The sequence below is a fragment of the Coregonus clupeaformis genome, chromosome 35, assembly GCF_020615455.1.
Source record: "Coregonus clupeaformis isolate EN_2021a chromosome 35, ASM2061545v1, whole genome shotgun sequence".
Lineage (NCBI taxonomy): Eukaryota > Metazoa > Chordata > Actinopteri > Salmoniformes > Salmonidae > Coregonus > Coregonus clupeaformis.
Window position 1 is genome coordinate 33,001,363 of NC_059226.1, and position 20,737 is coordinate 33,022,099.

Consider the following 20,737-nt stretch of genomic DNA (forward strand, 5'->3'; position numbering starts at 1 on the left):
CGCACGCACGCACAGCACTTACGCACGCACGCACGCACGCACGCACGCACGCACGCGACGCACGCACGCACGCACGCACGCACGCACGCATACGCACGCACGCACGCACTTACGCACGCACGCACGCACCACGCATGCACGCACGCACGCACGCTGCATTATACGCACGCACGCACGCACGCACGACACGCACGCACGCACACACACACACACACACACACACACACACACACACACACACACACACACACACACACACACACACACACACACACACACACACACACACACACTGCTGCCTGCTGCAGATTGGGTCCAGATTTAGTGGTTTAACTCAGGTTTTGAGTGAGTGACAGAATAACAGTCTTCCTAATGCAATCACACATGGTGGCTACATCCCAAATGGCACCCTTTCCCCTTTATAGTGCACTGCCATGGGGCCTGGTCTAAAGTAGTGCACTGTAAAGGGAATAGGGTGTCATTTGGGACTCAGAGAGATATGAGAGAAGAGGCCAGCTGAGTTAGGTATGTTATCCCCTGGGGCTAGGTCTGTAGTGTGTGTGTGTGTGTGTGTGTGTGTGTGTGTGTGTGTGTGTGTGTGTGTGTGTGTGTGTGTGTGTGTGTGTGTGTATGTGTGTGTGTGTGTGTGTTGACTAGGGCTATAGGGCCTGTAGATCTCTGAGATGTATCACTCCATGATGATATTGATAGATCTCTGGAGTGGACTATTAACCATCAATATCACCATGGAGATCTCTGGAGTGGACTATAAACTATCAATATCACCATGGAGATCTCTGGAGTGGATTATAAACTATCAATATCACCATGGAGATCTCTGGAGTGGATTATAAACTATCAATATCACCATGGAGATCTCTGGAGTGGACTATAAACAATCAATATCACCATGGAGATCTCTGGAGTGGATTATAAACTATCAATATCACCATGGAGATCTCTGGAGTGGATTGTAAACTATCAATATCACCATGGAGATCTCTGGAGTGAATTATAAACTATCAATATCACCATGGAGATCTCTGGAGTGGACTATAAACTATTAATATCACCATGGAGATCTCTGGAGTGGACTATAAACAATCAATATCACCATGGAGATCTCTGGAGTGGATTATAAACTATCAATATCACCATGGAGATCTCTGGAGTGGATTATAAACTATCAATTTCACCATGGAGATCTCTGGAGTGGACTATAAACTATCAATATCACCATGGAGATCTCTGGAGTGGACTATAAACAATCAATATCACCATGGAGATCTCTGGAGTGGATTATAAACTATCAATACCACCATGGAGATCTCTGGAGGAATTATTAACTATCAATATCATCATGGATTGATACACTACATGACCAAAAGTATGTGGATACCTGCTGATCGAACATCTCATTCCAAAATCATGGGCATTAATATGGTGTTGGTCCCCCCTTTGCTGCAATAACAGCCTCCACTCTTCTGGGACACACGTGCGCATACGCACACGCACACACACGCACGCACGCGCGCACACACACACGCACGCACGCACGCGCGCACACACACACCTACACCTACCTACACACACACACACACACACACATATACACCTACACACACACACACACACACACACATATACACCTACACACACCTACCTACACACACACACACACGTACACACACACGCACCTACACCCACGCACTTACACACACACACACACACACACACACACACACACACTCCTCCAGACCCTCCCACACAGAGCACCAGATCCCCAACATTCATCTTCATAGAAATACTTGGTCTGAGTCAGAATGGTAATTCTTTATGTCCCGTCTGTGGTTCTATTCCCAAGACACACAGAGGTCTAGACAGCAGAGATAGAGAGATCTGAAAAGCCAGAGGGGAGTTTAGCAGCAAACACAAGAATCAAAACGTCGGCCCGTCATTATTGCTCCTAACAGATCACACACACACTTACGCACTTTCACACGCACGCACACACACACACACACACACACACACAGAGGAAACAGTAGAGGCCTCAGCCTCGGTCAGGCTGCTCTCTCTCTCTCTCTGTCCACAGGCGCCGTGGAGGCGGCAGGCCAGGCTGTCAGTGGTCAGACCGTTGAGGGGTGTCACACACAGTGTGACCCTGGTCTAAAAACAAGGAGGGAAAACACTGTCGAGCATGCATGTACGCACACACACATCTAAGCACACACACATGTACGTACACACACATCTACGCACACACACATATAAGCACACACACGTATGCACACACACACACATGTATGCACACACACATGTACGCACACACACATGTACGCACACACACACGTACGCACACACACACGTATGCACACACACACGTACGCACACACACGTACGCACACACACATGTACGCACACACACGTACGCACACACACACATGTACGCACACACACACATGTACGCACACACACATGTACGCACACACACACGTACGCACACACACATGTACGCACACACACACACAAACATGTACGCACACACGCACACACACATGTACGCACACACGCACACACACATGTACGCACACACACAAAAACACTGTAACATGGCAAACATCAGCGAGTGCCAGGGTTCAACACTGGGGTGAAAGATCGAGTGAGCGGCTGGCTGGCTGGTTGTCATGGATAAGCTCATATTGGCCCCTCTCCAGAGAGAGAAAGAGAGAAAGAGAGAAGAGAGAGAGAGAGAGAGAGAGAGAGAGAGAGAGAGAGAGAGAGAGAGAGAGAGAGAGAGAGAGAGAGAGAGAGAGAGAGAGAGAGAGAGAGAGAGAGAGAGAGAGAGAGAGAGAGAGAGAGAGAGAGAGAGAGAGAGAGAGAGAGAGAGAGCTAGCTAGGGCCCTGAAGTCTGAGCTGCTGTCCCTACGAAGTCACCCTCTAAGCACGGATCACCCCAGCCCACCAGGCTAGCCAGCATGGATCACCCCAGCCCCCCACAGGCCAGGCTAGCCAGCAGGTCAACACACAGACAGACTCCACAAACACACACAGAGACAGACAAAGCCCCTCTTCAGATTACGGCCCAGTCCAGCAGGGCAGGGGGAGGGGCTGGTGGTCTCACTATATAGAGAATATGATGCCGTTTGGGACGCAGAGGTATTCATGATGGGTGATAGTCGGGGTTCATGCTGAGGTGACTAAACCAAGAGAGAAAATAACAGAGGACAAAAAGCAGCTACTATGTTCCAAAAGAAGGTGAGGTCATTTAACTAGTGCCTGGCAGCGGATGAGGCTGAACAGACCAGGTCCAGTAATTCCTGACTGCCCCAGACCAACCACATACCCACAAGCCCTAAGAAGTGCCAGGAAGGACCAGCGGATATTTTCAGGTCAGAGAGATACTCTGTCTGGCACCAAATGATGTGGGTTGGACTGGCCAGGAGAGGAAGGAGAGTGAGAGAGAGCAGTCTGTCAAGGCTATTTTTAGTCTTATCATATCTAAGGGACGTGTTGATTTAACAGTGAAACTCTCTTAGTGTCGAGCACCACCTCCTTCTGAACAGGCCTCTCTAACTCTCTCCAGACAGACAGAGACAGAGACACTGCCTAGAGGTCCTCGAAGCCCTGTCTCTCTCTCTCTCTCTCTAACTCTCTCCAGACAGACAGAGACAGAGACACTGCCTAGAGGTCCTCGAAGCCCTGTCTCTCTCTCTCTCTCTCTAACTCTCTCCAGACAGACAGAGACAGAGAAACTGTCCAGAGGTCCTTGAAGCCCTGTCTCTCTCTCTCCAGAGTTTATGATACAGTATCAGCTCAACTCAAACAGTAACAGGACAGCTGGTCCTCCTGGCTCACAACCTCCTCTCATTCAGAGATAACTCAAGATCATCACTCTCTCTCGAACCAGGATCTCTAGTGGCACAGCTAGCACTGCGATGCAGTGCCTTAGACCACTGCGCCACTCGGGAGAACAGATCATCCTGCCCACCACCGGAGATAGTCAGACACACTTTATGTCTGGATATCTCACAGGTGTAGACAGATCTGGACAGAGAACTATTTAAATCATCATTATTCCACCTCTAAAAGCATTGCGAGGTGGCACCATTGACTGATTGAATCTTGCAATGAATAAATAAATAAATATTATTTTTGAAAGAATAGCTGTGAAATAATTTGCATAAAGGAAGGGACCAGGAAATCTGGTCACAATGCAGACACAGTGGACAGATAACAGACACAGTGGACAGATAACAGACACAGTGGACAGATAACAGACACAGTGGACGGATAACAGACACAGTGGACGGATAACAGACACAGTGGACGGATAACACCATGTGTAGACACATTTCTGGAAATGTGGGCTCAATCAGAATGTAGACAAGATCAGGACAAAGGACCCATGTCATCAACAGATGTAAAAAGCCTAGTGGGAGAGAGGCCCAGCATCATGTGAGTTAGAGGAATCAGGGAGTGGCTGATAGCTGAGAGTAGCAGTCAGACTCCTGCAGGACAACTAGCCAGCATGGGTAGCTCTGTCTCCTCGCTAACAAGGGCTAGTGTGTGTGTGTGTGTGTGTGTGTGTGTGTGTGTGTTTGTCCTCGCTAACAAGGTCGGCCACTACCCAGCCAATAGCTAAGAAAAAACATATGGAAAACATTAACACACAGAGACATTCTTATAATAGACACATTTCAGTAATTCAGAAATATTGTTTTATCTGTATGGACCCTATAGTAGACTACCTGTTATCTGGCACCCTATAGTAGACTACCTGTTATCTGGCACCCTATAGTAGACTACCTGTTATCTGGCACCATATAGTAGACTACCTGTTATCTGGCACCCTATAGTAGACTACCTGTTATCTGTATGGACCCAATAGTAGACTACCTGTTATCTCTATGGACCCTATAGGAGACTACCTGTTATCTATATGGACCCTATAGTAGACTACCAGTTATCTGGCACCCTATAGTAGACTACCTGTTATCTGTATGGACCCTATAGTAGACTACCAGTTATCTGTATGGACCCTATAGAAGACTACCTGTTATATGGCACCCTATAGTAGACTACCTGTTATCTGTATTGACCCTATAGTAGACTACCTGTTATCTGGCACCCTATATTATACTACCTGTTATCTGGCACCCTATAGTAGACTACCTGTTATCTGTATGGACCCTATAGTAGACTACCTGTTATCTGGCACCCTATAGTAGACTACCTGTTATATGGCACCCTATAGTAGACTACCTGTTATCTGGCACCCTATAGTAGACTACCTGTTATCTGGCACCCTATAGTAGACTACCTGTTATCTGTATGGACCCTATAGTAGACTACCTGTTATCTGTATGGACCCTATAGTAGACTACCTGTTATCTGGCACCCTATAGTAGACTACCTGTTATCTGTATGGACCCTATAGTAGACTACCTGTTATCTGTATGGACCCTATAGTAGACTACCTGTTATCTGGCACCATATAGTAGACTACCTGTTATCTGGCACCCTATAGTAGACTACCTGTTATCTGTATGGACCCAATAGTAGACTACCTGTTATCTCTAAGGACCCTATAGGAGACTACCTGTTATCTATATGGACCCTATAGTAGACTACCTGTTATCTGGCACCCTATAGTAGACTACCTGTTATCTGTATGGACCCTATAGTAGACTACCAGTTATCTGTATGGACCCTATAGTAGACTACCTGTTATATGGCACCCTATAGTAGACTACCTGTTATCTGTATTGACCCTATAGTAGACTACCTGTTATCTGGCACCCTATAGTATACTACCTGTTATCTGGCACCCTATAGTAGACTACCTGTTATCTCTATGGACCCTATAGTAGACTACCTGTTATCTGGCACCCTATAGTAGACTACCTGTTATCTGTATGGACCCTATAGTAGACTACCTGTTATCTGTATGGACCCTATAGTAGACTACCTGTTATCTGTATGGACCCTATAGTAGACTACCTGTTATCTGTATGGACCCTATAGTAGACTACCTGTTATCTGGCACCCTATAGTAGACTACCTGTTATCTGTATGGACCCTATAGTAGACTACCTGTTATCTGTATGGACCCTATAGTAGACTACCTGTTATCTGTATTGACCCTATAGTAGACTACCTGTTATCTGGCACCCTATAGTATACTACCTGTTATCTGGCACCCTATAGTAGACTACCTGGTATCTGTATGGACCCTATAGTAGACTACCTGTTATCTGTATGGACCCTATAGTAGACTACCTGTTATCTGGCACCCTATAGTAGACTACCTGTTATCTGTATGGACCCTATAGTAGACTACCTGTTATCTGTATGGACCCTATAGTAGACTACCTGTTATCTGGCACCCTATAGTAGACTACCTGTTATCTGGCACCCTATAGTAGACGACCTGTTATCTGGCACCCTATAGTAGACTACCTGTTATCTGGCACCCTATAGTAGACTACCTGTTATCTGGCACCCTATAGTAGACTACCTGTTATCTGTATGGACCCTATAGTAGACTACCTGTTATCTGTATGGACCCAATAGTAGACTACCTGTTATCTGGCACTCTATAGTAGACTACCTGTTATCTGGCACCCTATAGTAGACTACCTGTTATCTGGCACCCTATAGTAGACTACCTGTTATCTGGCACCCTATAGTAGACTACCTGTTATCTGGCACCCTATAGTAGACTACCTGTTATCTGTATGGACCCTATAGTAGACTACCTGTTATCTGTATGGACCCTATAGTAGACTACCTGTTATCTGTATGGACCCTATAGTAGACTACCTGTTATCTGGCACCCTATAGTAGACTACCTGTTATCTGTATGGACCCTATAGTAGACTACCTGGTATCTGTATGGACCCTATAGTAGACTACCTGTTATCTGTATGGACCCTATAGTAGACTACCTGTTATCTGTATGGACCCTATAGTAGACTACCTGTTATCTGGTACCCTATAGTAGACTACCTGTTATCTGGCACCATATAGAAGACTACCTGTTATATGTATGGACCCTATAGTAGACTACCTGTTATCTGGTACCCTATAGTAGACTACATGTTATCTGGCACCATATAGAAGACTACCTGTTATCTGTATGGACCCTATAGTAGACTACCTGTTATCTGGTACCCTATAGTAGACTACCTGTTATCTGGCACCATATAGAATACTACCTGTTATATGTATGGACCCTATAGTAGACTACCTATTTTCTGGCACCCTATAGTAGACTACCTGTTATCTATATGGACCCTATAGTAGACTACCTGTTATCTGGCACCCTATAGTAGACTACCTGTTATATGGCACCCTATAGTAGACTACCTGTTATCTGGCACCCTATAGTAGACTACCTGTTATCTGGCACCCTATAGTAGACTACCTGTTATCTGTATGGACCCTATAGTAGACTACCTGTTATCTGTATGGACCCTATAGTAGACTACCTGTTATTTGTATGGACCCAATAGTAGACTACCTGTTATCTGGCACCCTATAGTAGACTACCTGTTATCTGGCACCCTATAGTAGACTACCTGGTATCTGTATGGACCCTATAGTAGACTACCTGTTATCTATATGGCCCCTATAGTAGATGACCTGTTATCTGGCACCCTATAGTAGACGACCTGTTATCTGGCACCCTATAGTAGACTACCTGTTATCTGGCACCCTATAGTAGACTACCTGTTATCTGGCACCATATAGTAGACTACCTGTTATCTGTATGGACCCTATAGGAGACTACCTGTTATCTGGCACCCTATAGTAGACTACCTGTTATCTGTATGGACCCTATAGTAGACTACCTGGTATCTGTATGGACCCTATAGTAGACTACCTGTTATCTGGCACCCTATAGTAGACTACCTGTTATCTGGCACCCTATAGTAGACTACCTGTTATCTGGCACCTTATAGTAGACTACCTGTTATCTGAATGGACCCTATAGTAGACTACCTGGTATCTGTATGGACCCTATAGTAGACTACCTGGTATCTGTATGGACCCAATAGTAGACTAAATGTTATCTGGCACCCTATAGTAGACTACCTGTTATCTGAATGGACCCTATAGTAGACTACCTGTTATCTGGCACCCTATAGTAGACTACCTGTTATCTGGCACCCTATAGTAGACTACCTGTTATCTGTATGGACCCTATAGTAGACTACCTGTTATCTGTATGGACCCTATAGTAGACTACCTGTTATCTGGCACCCTATAGTAGACTACCTGTTATCTGGCACCCTATAGTAGACTACCTGTTATCTGTATGGACCCTATAGTAGACTACCTGGTATCTGTATGGACCCAATAGTAGACTACCTGTTATCTGTATTGAGCCTATAGGAGACTACCTGTTATCTGGCACCCTATGGTAGACTACCTTTTATCTGTATGGACCCTATAGTAGACAACCTGTTATCTGTATGGACCCTATAGTAGACTACCTGTTATCTGGCACCCTATGTAGACTACCTGTAATATGGCACCCTATAGTAGACTACCTGTTATCTGGCACCCTATAGTAGACTACCTGTTATCTGTATGGACCCTATAGTAGACTACCTGTTATCTGGCACCCTATAGTAGACTACCTGTTATCTGTATGGACCCTATAGTAGACTACCTGTTATCTGTATGGACCCTATAGTAGACTACCTGTTATCTGGCACCCTATAGTAGACTACCTGTTATCTGGCACCCTATAGTAGACTACCTGTTATCTGGCACCCTATAGTAGACTACCTGTTATCTGGCACCCTATGTAGACTACCTGTAATATGGCACCCTATAGTAGACTACCTGTTATCTGGCACCCTATAGTAGACTACCTGTTATCTGTATGGACCCTATAGTAGACTACCTGTTATCTGGAACCCTATTCCCTATATTGTTCACTACTTCTGATCAGGGAGTATGTATGAAATAGGGTGCCATTTGGGATGTAGTCCGTATCTCCTGGTTGACTGAGGTCAGCACTGACCTCTGACCTCTTCTCTCTCCTTCTATTACGGTCCCCTCAGCATACACACATGCACGGAGGCACACACATGCACGGAGGCACACACTTACACAGACACACGCATGCACGCATGCACACACACACACACACACACACACTCACACACAGGAGCACGCAATATAAAAACACACTGCCCATTAACCCTGCGGTCTATCAAAGCAGCTCTACTCAGCAATTAACCCACATTCTGCTGCTGTCCAGCTGCCTGCACGCACACACACACACACACACACACACACACACACACACACACACACACACACAAACACACACACAGCCTGCCGAGCATTCCCAACCTCCCGTTCCCAAATCACTATAATTCCAAACAACAACGTGCTATTTTCCCGAGCAGGGAGTGCATGGAGCGCATGCCTCCAGAACTGTTGATTAGGGGCTTGTTGTAAACGTATAAAGACTGTGGTTTCCTGAAGAAAAACAGCATCAGCTGTCACATTCATAATCACAGAGTTGCTTTCTGCTATTTCTGTCATAATCGTGTAATTATATAAGTACCATATCTCTGCTATTTCTATAAATCATATGATTATATTATTTTCCTAGTTCTAGGGTGTGTCCCAAATGGCACCCTATTCCCTATATAGTGCACTACTTTTGACCAGAGCCCTATAAGTAGTGCACTACATAGGGAATAGGGTGCCATTTGGGACATAGCCTAGTCTTGGACCAACCTCTAATTTTTGTGCAATTTCCTACTTCTTCTTTCTAGCTAGCATACGAAACAATTCCTCACAGTCCATTGCCCATGTTGTTGTTTCTTCCCTCTGGTATCTGGCCTCAGTGTTCCAGTTCATCTGGCCTCAGTGTTCCAGTTCATCTGGCCTCAGTGTTCCAGTTCATCTGGCCTCAGTGCTCCAGTTCATCTGGCCTCAGTGTTTCAGTTCATCTGGCCTCTGTGTTACAGTTCATCTGGCCTCAGTATTCCAGTTCATCTGGCCTCAGTGTTCCAGTTCATCTGGCCTCAGCGTTCCAGTTCATCTGGCCTCAGTGTTCCAGTTCATCTGGCCTCAGTGTTCCAGTTCATCTGGTCTCAGTGTTCCAGTTCATCTGGCCTCAGTGTTCCAGTTGTCTGGCCTCAGTGCTCCAGTTCATCTGGCCTCAGTGTTTCAGTTAATCTGGCCTCTGTGTTACAGTTCATCTGGCCTCAGTATTCCAGTTCATCTGGCCTCAGTGTTCCAGTTCATCTGACCTCAGTGTTCCAGTTCATCTGGCCTCAGTGTTCCAGTTCATCTGGCCTCAGTGTTCCAGTTCATCTGGCCTCAGTGTTCCAGTTCATCTGGCCTCAGTGTTCCAGTTCATCTGGCCTCAGTGTACCAGTTCATCTGGCCTCAGTGTTCCAGTTCATCTGGCCTCAGTGTTCCAGTTCATCTGGCCTCAGTGCTCCAGTTCAACTGAGCCTCAGTGTTCCAGTTCATCTGGCCTCAGTGTTCCACTTCATCTGGCCTCAGTATCCCAGTTCATCTGGCCTCAGTGTTCCAGTTCATCTGGCCTCAGTGTTCCAGTTCATCTGAGCCTCAGTGTTCCAGTTCATCTGGCCTCAGTATCCCAGTTCATCTGGCCTCAGTATTCCAGTTCATCTGGCCTCAGTATTCCAGTTCATCTGGCCTCAGTGTTCCAGTTCATATGGCCTCAGCGCTTCAGTTCATCTGGCCTCAGTGTTCCAGTTCATCTGGTCTCAGTATTCCAGTTAATCTGGCCCTCTGTATTAATTTCATCTGGCTTCAGTGTTCCAGTTCATCTGGCCTCAGTGTTCCAGTTCATCTGGCCTCAGTGTTCCAGTTCATCTGGCCTCAGTGTTCCAGTTCATCTGGCTTCAGTGTTCCAGTTCATCTGGCCTCAGTGTACCAGTTCATCTGGCTTCAGTGTTCCAGTTCATCTGGCCTCAGTGTTCCATTTCTAAAGGAGACAGCTTTACTTGGTTTACACAGGGCTCCAGAGAGGCCAGAGTGAAAGGGTGCTTCCCAAGTGGCTCCCTATTGAGCCCTATGTATCCTGTCAAAAGCAGTGCACTAAAGAAGGAATAGGGTACCATTTGGGATGAAGTCAAAGAGAGAAAAAGCTGCATGAGCACCAAGGAAGATTAGGAGACTCTATCCACAAACAGTATGTCTAGGCAAACACATCATACAGTACAGTGTTGCCTAGCCAGAGGGCAACGTCATCATTACAGAGGTATTACCATACAATTACAAGTACTAGAATTAGAATCACTAGAATGTTAACATTCTAATGATTCTAGTTCCATGGGTTCTACTGACTCTGTCCACATCAAGGAAAACCATGATGCCAAATGATGCCATATTATTTGTGCAGTAGCTACATACTGGATAGATTATTACCATATGTCTAGGCTTCATCTGGAGGGGGCACTATAGTGACAATACTATGATATGTTGGAGGGAAGTCCTAACAAGCCTGAGCTATGACAAACACATTCTTACTGTGTGTTAAGGCTTCAGTAATAGGGTAATAACAAGCCTGAGCTATGGCTGAGGTCCTGTCTAATAGCCACCCTGAGGTCCTGTCTAATAGTCGCCCCTGAGGTCCTGTCTAATAGCCGCCCTGGAGGTCCTGTCTAATGCCGCCCTGAGGTCCTGTCTAATAGCCACCCTGAGGTCCTGTCTAATAGCCGCCCTGAGGTCCTGTCTAATAGCCGCACTGAGGTCCTGTCTAATAGCCACCATGAGGTCCTGTCTAATAGCCGCCCTGAGGTCCTGTCTAATAGCCGCCTTGAGGTCCTGTCTAATAGCCACCATGAGGTCCTGTCTAATAGCCGCCTGAGGTCCTGCTCATAGCCGCCCTGAGGTCCTGTCTATAGCCACCCTGAGGTCCTGTCTAATAGCCACCCTGAGGTCCTGTCTAATAGCCACCCTGAGGTCTGTCTAATAGCCACCCTGAGGTCCTGTCTAATAGCCGCCCTGAGGTCCTGTCTAATAGCCACCCTGAGGTCCTGTCTAATAGCCACCATGAGGTCCTGTCTAATAGCCGCCCTGAGGTCCTGTCTAATAGCCACCCTGAGGTCCTGTCTAATAGCCGCTCTGAGGTCCTGTCTAATAGCCGCCCTGAGGTCCTGTCTAATAGCCACCCTGAGGTCCTGTCTAATAGCCACCATGAGGTCCTGTCTAATAGCCGCCTGAGGTCCTGTCCAATAGCCGCCCTGAGGGTTCTGCTCTAATAGCCGCCCTGAGGTCTTGTCTAATAGCCACCCTGAGATCCTGTCTAATTGCCGGCCTGAGGTCCTGTCTAACAGCTCTATAAACGGAGGATAATTAGTCTCTGTTAACGATCCTGAGCTCATCACACCCCCCACTAAAGAGCCGGAGGTGCCATGTCAAGTCTACTGCGCCAGGTGTTGGGGTATAGTGGTCCTACACACACGCACAGGCATGTACACACACTAACACACACACACAGGAAGTCTCAGCAGGAGCAACACCTGGGAATAATCACCCAGCCTCCACTCCTCTCTCTGCCAGCAGCTGCTGGAAAGAACACGGATATCTAAGCCACACATGAGTGAACCTTGAGTTTCATCCCAAATGGCACCTATTCCCCTATGTAGTGCACTACTTTTAACATAGGCCCTATGGGTAGTGTACTAGGAAATAGGGTGCCATTTGAGATGCAACCATGGTCTGAGGCCTTCACATAACACTACTGGGCCAAGTCCGTGAGTCAGTGTCTACTTGAGATTTACTGGTACCGGGAGAACTGTTATGATTCAAATGTACTGGGTCCGTGAGAATGATGCACAACATGTAGGCCAATGACAACACACTTCACATGGTAAACACAACAATATGTTTTCCATGAAGCCTACGTTCGGTGCAAACTACACTCTGTAGTAATATTTCATCAAAGACAATTCTGTGTTATGCTGATGTGTAGACCAACGTAAAAGCGTCAATAACATACAAAACATGTATCTTAATACTGAAGATTTTAACGCAAAAATCACATTACAGCAAAATGTCTGAGGGGCAACTGTACTGTCACGCTACCAGAACAAACAGTGGTTATCCCTCATACCAGCACCAGCCATTAATTACATGAAATGTAGTGTTATATCCTGACAGATGACCTAATATATAGGAACACCATCAATGTGTCCATCAATTAATCAATCAATCAAATGTATTTATAAAGCCCTATTTACATCAGCAGATGTCACAAAGTGCTTATACAGAAACCCAGCCTAAAACCCCAAACAGCAAGCAATGCAGATGTAGAAGCACGGTGGCAGATTGTCAGCTTTAATTTGAGGGTATTTTCATCCATATCGGGTGAACTGGCTTAGAAATTACATCACAAATATCATATCTCCCAAAAATGCTAACCTCCCTGCTATTGTAATGGTGAGAGGTTAGCATGTCTTGGGGTATGATATTTGTGCGTCTACAACTTTCTCACTCATCATTATTCACGATTCATTCAGGACTATCTGTAATCATGGTGGCATCCACATTAATGTAGAAGTGTTTAGAAACATATTATATTCTTATTAACAATAAAAGTGACTCCAAAATGACACAATACATGATTTACCATTAATTTCTATTGGGCACAAAATAATCTGAAACACAACCAAAACAAACAGCAAATGCATCCAACAAATGTGTAGAGTCACAAGCTTGATGTAGTCATTTTGTGCTATTAATGTGGGACCAAATACTGAACTTTGTACTACTTTAATACACATGTAAGTGAATTTGTCCAAATACTTTTGAGGGGGGACTAAGTACAAAAAGTGCTATAATTTCTAAACATTTCACCCGATATGGATAGAAATACCCTGAAATTAAAGCTGACAATCTACACTTTTACCTCATAGTCATTGTTTGATTTCAAATCCAATCTTTTGGAGTATAGAGCCAAAATAAGAGAAAATGCTTCACCATCCCAATAATTACGGAGGGCACTGTAAATACATGGAATAATTTCCCCATAAATCTTACAGGTAGAATAAACCTCTATAGAATGTCATGGATGCCAAAGTTTTTGTATTTATTTTCGGTAATACCAGTTACCCCACCGAAGACGTTCTTATAAAAAGTATACTCGGTCATAACAGACTTTATATGGGCAAAAACAATTCACAGAATAAAAAGGACATCTTCCTAAGTCCTGGGGTGGTTTCAACTCGCTACCCAAGGCTTTTACTTGTGTTAAAAAGACCAGTACCAGCCAGACCAGCACCAGCCAGACCAGAACCAGTCAGACCAAAACCAGTCAGACCAGTACCCGTCAGACCAGTACCCGTCAGACCAGCACCAGCCAGACCAGCACCAGCCAGACCAGCACCAGCCAGACCAGAACCAGTCAGACCAGTACCAGCCAGACCAGAACTAGTCAGACCAGTACCAGTCAGACCAGAACCAGTCAGACCAGTACCAGCCAGACCAGAACCAGCCAGACCACAACCAGTCAGACCAGTACCAGTCAGACCAGTACCAGCCAGACCAGAACCAGTCAGACCAGTACCAGTCAGACCAGTACCAGTCAGACCAGTACCAGCCAGACCAGAACCAGTCAGACCAGTACCCATCAGACCAGTACCCATCAGACCAGTACCAGCCAGACCAGTACCCGTCAGACAAGTACCAGCCAGACCAGAACCAGTCAGACCAGTACCAGCCAGACCAGAACTAGTCAGACCAGTACCAGCCAGACCAGTACCAGCCAGACCAGAACCAGTCAGACCAGTACCAGCCAGACCAGCACCAGCCAGACCAGAACCAGTCAGACCAGTACCAGCCAGACCAGAACTAGTCAGACCAGTACCAGTCAGACCAGAACCAGTCAGACCAGTACCAGCCAGACCAGAACCAGCCAGACCACAACCAGTCAGACCAGTACCAGTCAGACCAGTACCAGCCAGACCAGAACCAGTCAGACCAGTACCAGTCAGACCAGAACCAGTCAGACCAGTACCAGCCAGACCAGAACCAGCCAGACCACAACCAGTCAGACCAGTACCAGTCAGACCAGTACCAGCCAGACCAGAACCAGTCAGACCAGTACCAGTCAGACCAGTACCAGTCAGACCAGTACCAGCCAGACCAGAACCAGTCAGACCAGTACCCATCAGACCAGTACCCGTCAGACCAGTACCCGTCAGACCAGCCAAACCAGTACTAGCCAGACCAGAACCAGCCAGACCAGAACCAGCCAGACCAGAACTAGTCAGACCAGTACCAGTCAGACCAGTACCAGCCAGACCAGTACCAGCCAGACCAGAACCAGTCAGACCAGAACCAGTCAGACCAGAACCAGTCAGGAAGGCCATTGATGGCATTGTGAGAAGGAAATTAGGTTTTGTTTTCCTGATAATAATCTGGATCATATGAGGAGAATTGTAACTTCTCTCTCTCTCTGGCAATAATAATAACTTCTCAGAGAGAGAGAGAGAGAGAGTCATGATGACTATGCCCGGTTGGTTTCTCTTAACAACAACACAAACCCTCACATTGTCCTCTTCCTAACTGGACAGACCCACTCTGAGACAACGCAGGAGAAAGACAACAGAAAAGCTAATAAAGATATGAAAATAAATCATAATTCAAATCATGTGGTTTAGAGGGTCCCTGTAATACTGCCATGTGTATGTGTGCGTGTGCGTGTGTGTGTGTATGTGTGCTGTGTATGTGTGCGTGTGTGTATGTGTGCGTGTGTGTATGTGTGCGTGTGTGTATGTGTGCACCCAAAATAGTCCATTAATGAAACCCAGCTCCTTTACGTGACTCATCCCTTTTACATCTAATCATGAAAAGCTTTGACTTTATTAAAACTCTATTTAATACTCTGGCCAGTCAATAATAATGTGAGTCTTGGTAAATCGCTATGGTCACCACTTAATCCCATAATAAACAGAACAGAGGAAAGGGGAAGGAGGTCTTTCCTAATATCACACCACAGTACCACAGTGATTCAATGAGAACACCCCCCACCTCACCTCACCTCACTCCCTCTCTGTGGTTCTAAAAGGCCACCATTGTGTGAGAACTATCTCCATGGCTACTGCTTGCAAACTGTAAGCCTTCTAGAGTTATCAACATTCCTGCCTCCTTCAGCGCAGCACTGTAGCAAAGGAGATCAGTTCACCACCAATCCGATTTCATAATAAAAGACATCACACAGCATTTCATTGCAACAACAAAAACACAGGAATTTCCATCTGGCAGGGAATTAATTAAAGTAGAATTACTGATGGAGAAATTGAGGGTTGGAGAGTGTGGAGCAATATTGAAACCCGGCGTCCACCACCACCACCACCACACTAACCTAACACCCAGGGAGGGTGAGGGTGATGTGAACGTGGGCTGATGTACGTGTGCGCAGGCAGGGACAGGCTGAACTCTCTTTCTTCACCTCCCTGTAGGGGAAGCCAGAGGCTCTAGATCCCCTGTTAGCAGGCAGACTAGAGACAGAACCTGCTCCATGAAAGAAGTCAGTATCCATACTATAACTATGGATACTGTAAAAGAACCAGTCAGTTTAGACTAGAGAAAACCTCTTCTAGCAAGGAGTTGTGTATTGAACCTCAGTCCACCCAGCTGGTCTAAGCATCTACTGAAGTTCCGTCTGGGAACAATCTCCTTCTATTCTAATCTATTCAAATCTATTATATTCTACTCTAATCTATTATATTATATTATATTACATTCTAGTCTATTCTAATATTTTATATTCTATTCTAATATATTCTATTCTATTCTAATATATTATATTATATTCTAATATATTATATTCTAATCTATTATATTCTAATCTATTATATTCTATTCTAATATATTCTAATCTATTCTATTCTAATCTATTCTATTCTATTCTAGTATAATATATTCTACTCTAATATATTATGGTTCTGTTATATTCTAATAGATTCTAATCTAATCTAATATATTCTAATCTACTCTAATATATTCTGCTCTATTCTACTCTAATCTATTCTATATGGTTGGTCAGTATAGAGATCTCTAAGTGTGAGTGACCTCTGGTGACACAGTTGTGTGTTTCAGTGTCACAAGGGTGGTACCACATTACTAATGCTATTACGAAGACAGCATTATCATATTACTCAATGAATATGCTATTATGAGAGTAGAATTACATTGACATGAATTAAACTGTGTGTGTATGTGGTTTATAACTTTGGAGATGTTATCCCCAACTGTTCCGGCAATACACTCAATTACAAATAATCTGATCAAATGAAATATATTAAATGCCACAGCCGCAAACTGCACAGAAATAAAAAAGGCAATTTGTCATTCAGTGTGCACATGAATAGGTGATGTAGTGACTTAGCTAGAGGCCCCCTGGATAAAATGCATTTTCACTTAAATAAGATCATATTATACTAATCTAAAACACGTAATGCAATATAAGACTGATTCCTAGTCAACAACCAGACCTATGTCCATTAGACAGGAAAGGTCTGGTAAATTCCGCCCTCCTCCTCAATGGCATTTCCATTGGACCCATTCAGTGAGGTCTAAAAATCATGCAACAATCGCACCTTTGTTTGTGCCAGATAGAGAAAGAGAGTGAGAGCGAGAGCGAGAGCTAGAGAGAGGCAGAGACAGAGAGACAAATGCAGCCCCTATTGTGGCTCTAGTGAGCAAGCAGAGCCTGGACCCACGGTGACGTGCTAACCCCAGACTCCTCACTGCCGGGTGGGGAGGAGGAATCCTCTCTCTGTCCTGGTTCCCATCAACCTGCAGTGAGATGGAGAAAGACAGAGGTTTCACTGCAGACCTAGGTTCAAATAGTATTTGATTTTACCATTTTGATTGAGTTTACCTGGAGTGCCAGATGGGCGGGGTTTGCACTTTTGGGACTATTCTGTTGCTTAAATTGCACCAGGCAAGCACAGCTAAAGTGTCTGATACTATTTAGCCAACCAGCTGTATTACAGACAAATGCTGCCCCCAGCTGGAAAAATTATTTAATGTCTGTGGTAAGAATATACAGTGAGAACACACTGTAAGAATATACAGTAAGAACATACTGTAAGAACACTGTAAGAACATACATTAAGAATATACAGTAAGAACACACTGTAAGAACATACAGTAAGAATATACAGTAAGAACAAAGTCAGAATATACAGTAAGAACACAGTCAGAACACAGTCAGAACATACAGTCAGAACATACAGAAAGAACACATACTGTGTAGCAGGTAGCTTAGTGGGTAAGAGCGTTGCGTCAGTAACCGAAAGGTCGCTGATTCTAATCCCCGAGCCGACTACGTGAAAAATCTGTCGATGTGCCCTTGAGCAAGGCACTTAACCCTAATTGCTCCTGCAAGTCGCTCTGGATAAGAGTGTCTGCTAAATGACTAAAATGTAAATGTAATACTGTAAGAACACAGGAAAGGGTAAAATAAGTTATGAATATAATATACAAGCGTTTGTACCAATTAGTTTCAATTAACATTCTTAACTACGGTTAGGGTTTGACTATGGACAACTTGGTTAATCTGAAACATGGTTAATCTTGACTGAGAGAGTTGTAATGCAACAGTCATTCAATTAGGGTGTATTAACCCACATTGCTCCATCACCATATTACATTGCTGACACTGACTGAATCAAAGGCATGCCTCAACCCACTGACCAAACCCTACCGCCAGTCTACCAGTCTGACAGAGAACCCAGAATAATACACTGACACTGAGAATCCTGTATAAAAGGCCCTGGAGACCTCTCATGTTTCCAACCATGAAGAAATCGAGATTTATGTTGTAGTCATAACAAAGGAGGAACACCACTCTGACATGCACACACACACACACATACACACACACACACACACACACACACACACACACACTAAAAGACCCTGGGTTGTGGTCACAGCCATGTGAAGTGCAGGAGTGCTGTCCAAGTCATGATGGATGAGCTACAGAACACTGAGACAACACTGGATCATCCTATAGTCATCAGACCACTGAGACAACACTGGATCATTCTATAGTCATCACAACACTGAGACAACACTGGATCATCCTATAGTCATCAGAACACTGAGACAACACTGGATCATCCTATAGTCATCACAACACTGAGACAACACTGGATCATCCTATAGTCATCACAACACTGAGACAACACTGGATCATCCTATAGTCATCAGAACACTGAGACAACACTGGATCATCCTATAGTCATCAGAACACTGAGACAACACTGGATCATCCTATAGTCATCAGAACACTGAGACAACACTGGATCATCCTATAGTCATCAGAACACTGAGACAACACTGGATCATCCTATAGTCATCAGAACACTGAGACAACACTGGATCATCCTATAGTCATCAGAACACTGAGACAACACTGGATCATCCTATAGTCATCACAACACTGAGACAACACTGGATCATCCTATAGTCATCACAACACTGAGACAACACTGGATCATCCTATAGTCATCACAACACTGAGACAACACTGGATCATCCTATAGTCATCAGAACACTGAGACAACACTGGATCATCCTATAGTCATCACAACACTGAGACAACACTGGATCATCCTATAGTCATCAGAACACTGAGACAACACTGGATCATCCTATAGTCATCACAACACTGAGACAACACTGGATCATCCTATAGTCATCAGAACACTGAGACAACACTGGATCATCCTATAGTCATCAGAACACTGAGACAACACTGGATCATCCTATAGTCATCAGAACACTGAGACAACACTGGATCATCCTATAGCCATCAGAACATAAGAGGGGTTTGCCCTTTCCAGAAACAACCTCTAGCCCATACCAACCTCTAGCCCATACCAACCTCCAGCCCATACCAACCTCCAGCCCATACCAACATCCAGCCCATACCAACCTCTAGCCCATACCAACACTAGCCCATAACAACCTCCAGCCCATACCAACCTCTAGCCCATACCAACACTAGCCCATAACAACCTCCAGCCCATACCAACCTCTAGCCCATACCAACCTCTAGCCCATAACCAACCTCTAGCCCATACCAACCTCTAGCCCATACCAACCTCTAGCCCATACCAACCTCTAGCCCATAACCAACCTCTAGCCCATAACAACCTCAAATTAATACCACCTTGGCACCTCTAGTCTGTGTCCTAAATGGCAGCATATTCCCTATTTAGTGCGATACTTTTGACCAGGACCCATAGAGTCAAATGTATTTATAAAGCCCTATTTACACCAGCAGATGTCACAAAGTGCTTATACAGAAACCCAGCCTAAAACCCCAAACAATGCAGAAGCACGGTGGCTAGGGAAAAAACTCCCTAGAAAGGCAGAAACCTAGAGAGGAAGGGTAGTGGACTAGACCATAAAGGGATTAGGATGCCATTTGGTACACAGATGTAGATTTGAAAGGATTGAGAAGGTCTAGGGAGTATGGGTGGGGGGGCTGTTTCTGAACTAGGCCCCTGTCACACCTCAGCGGAATGATCAACGCTACCTACCTGTAGACATGAGAAAACACAAGAGGACAGGAAACAAGGCCTTTTCCCATGACTTGTGAGTTGGATTGACACAGACAAGTCATTTAGTTTCTCCAAATAACAGTCCAAGATTTGTTCAAAGTATACTCAGTGTCATTAGTGGCTACATCCCAAATAACACCCTATTT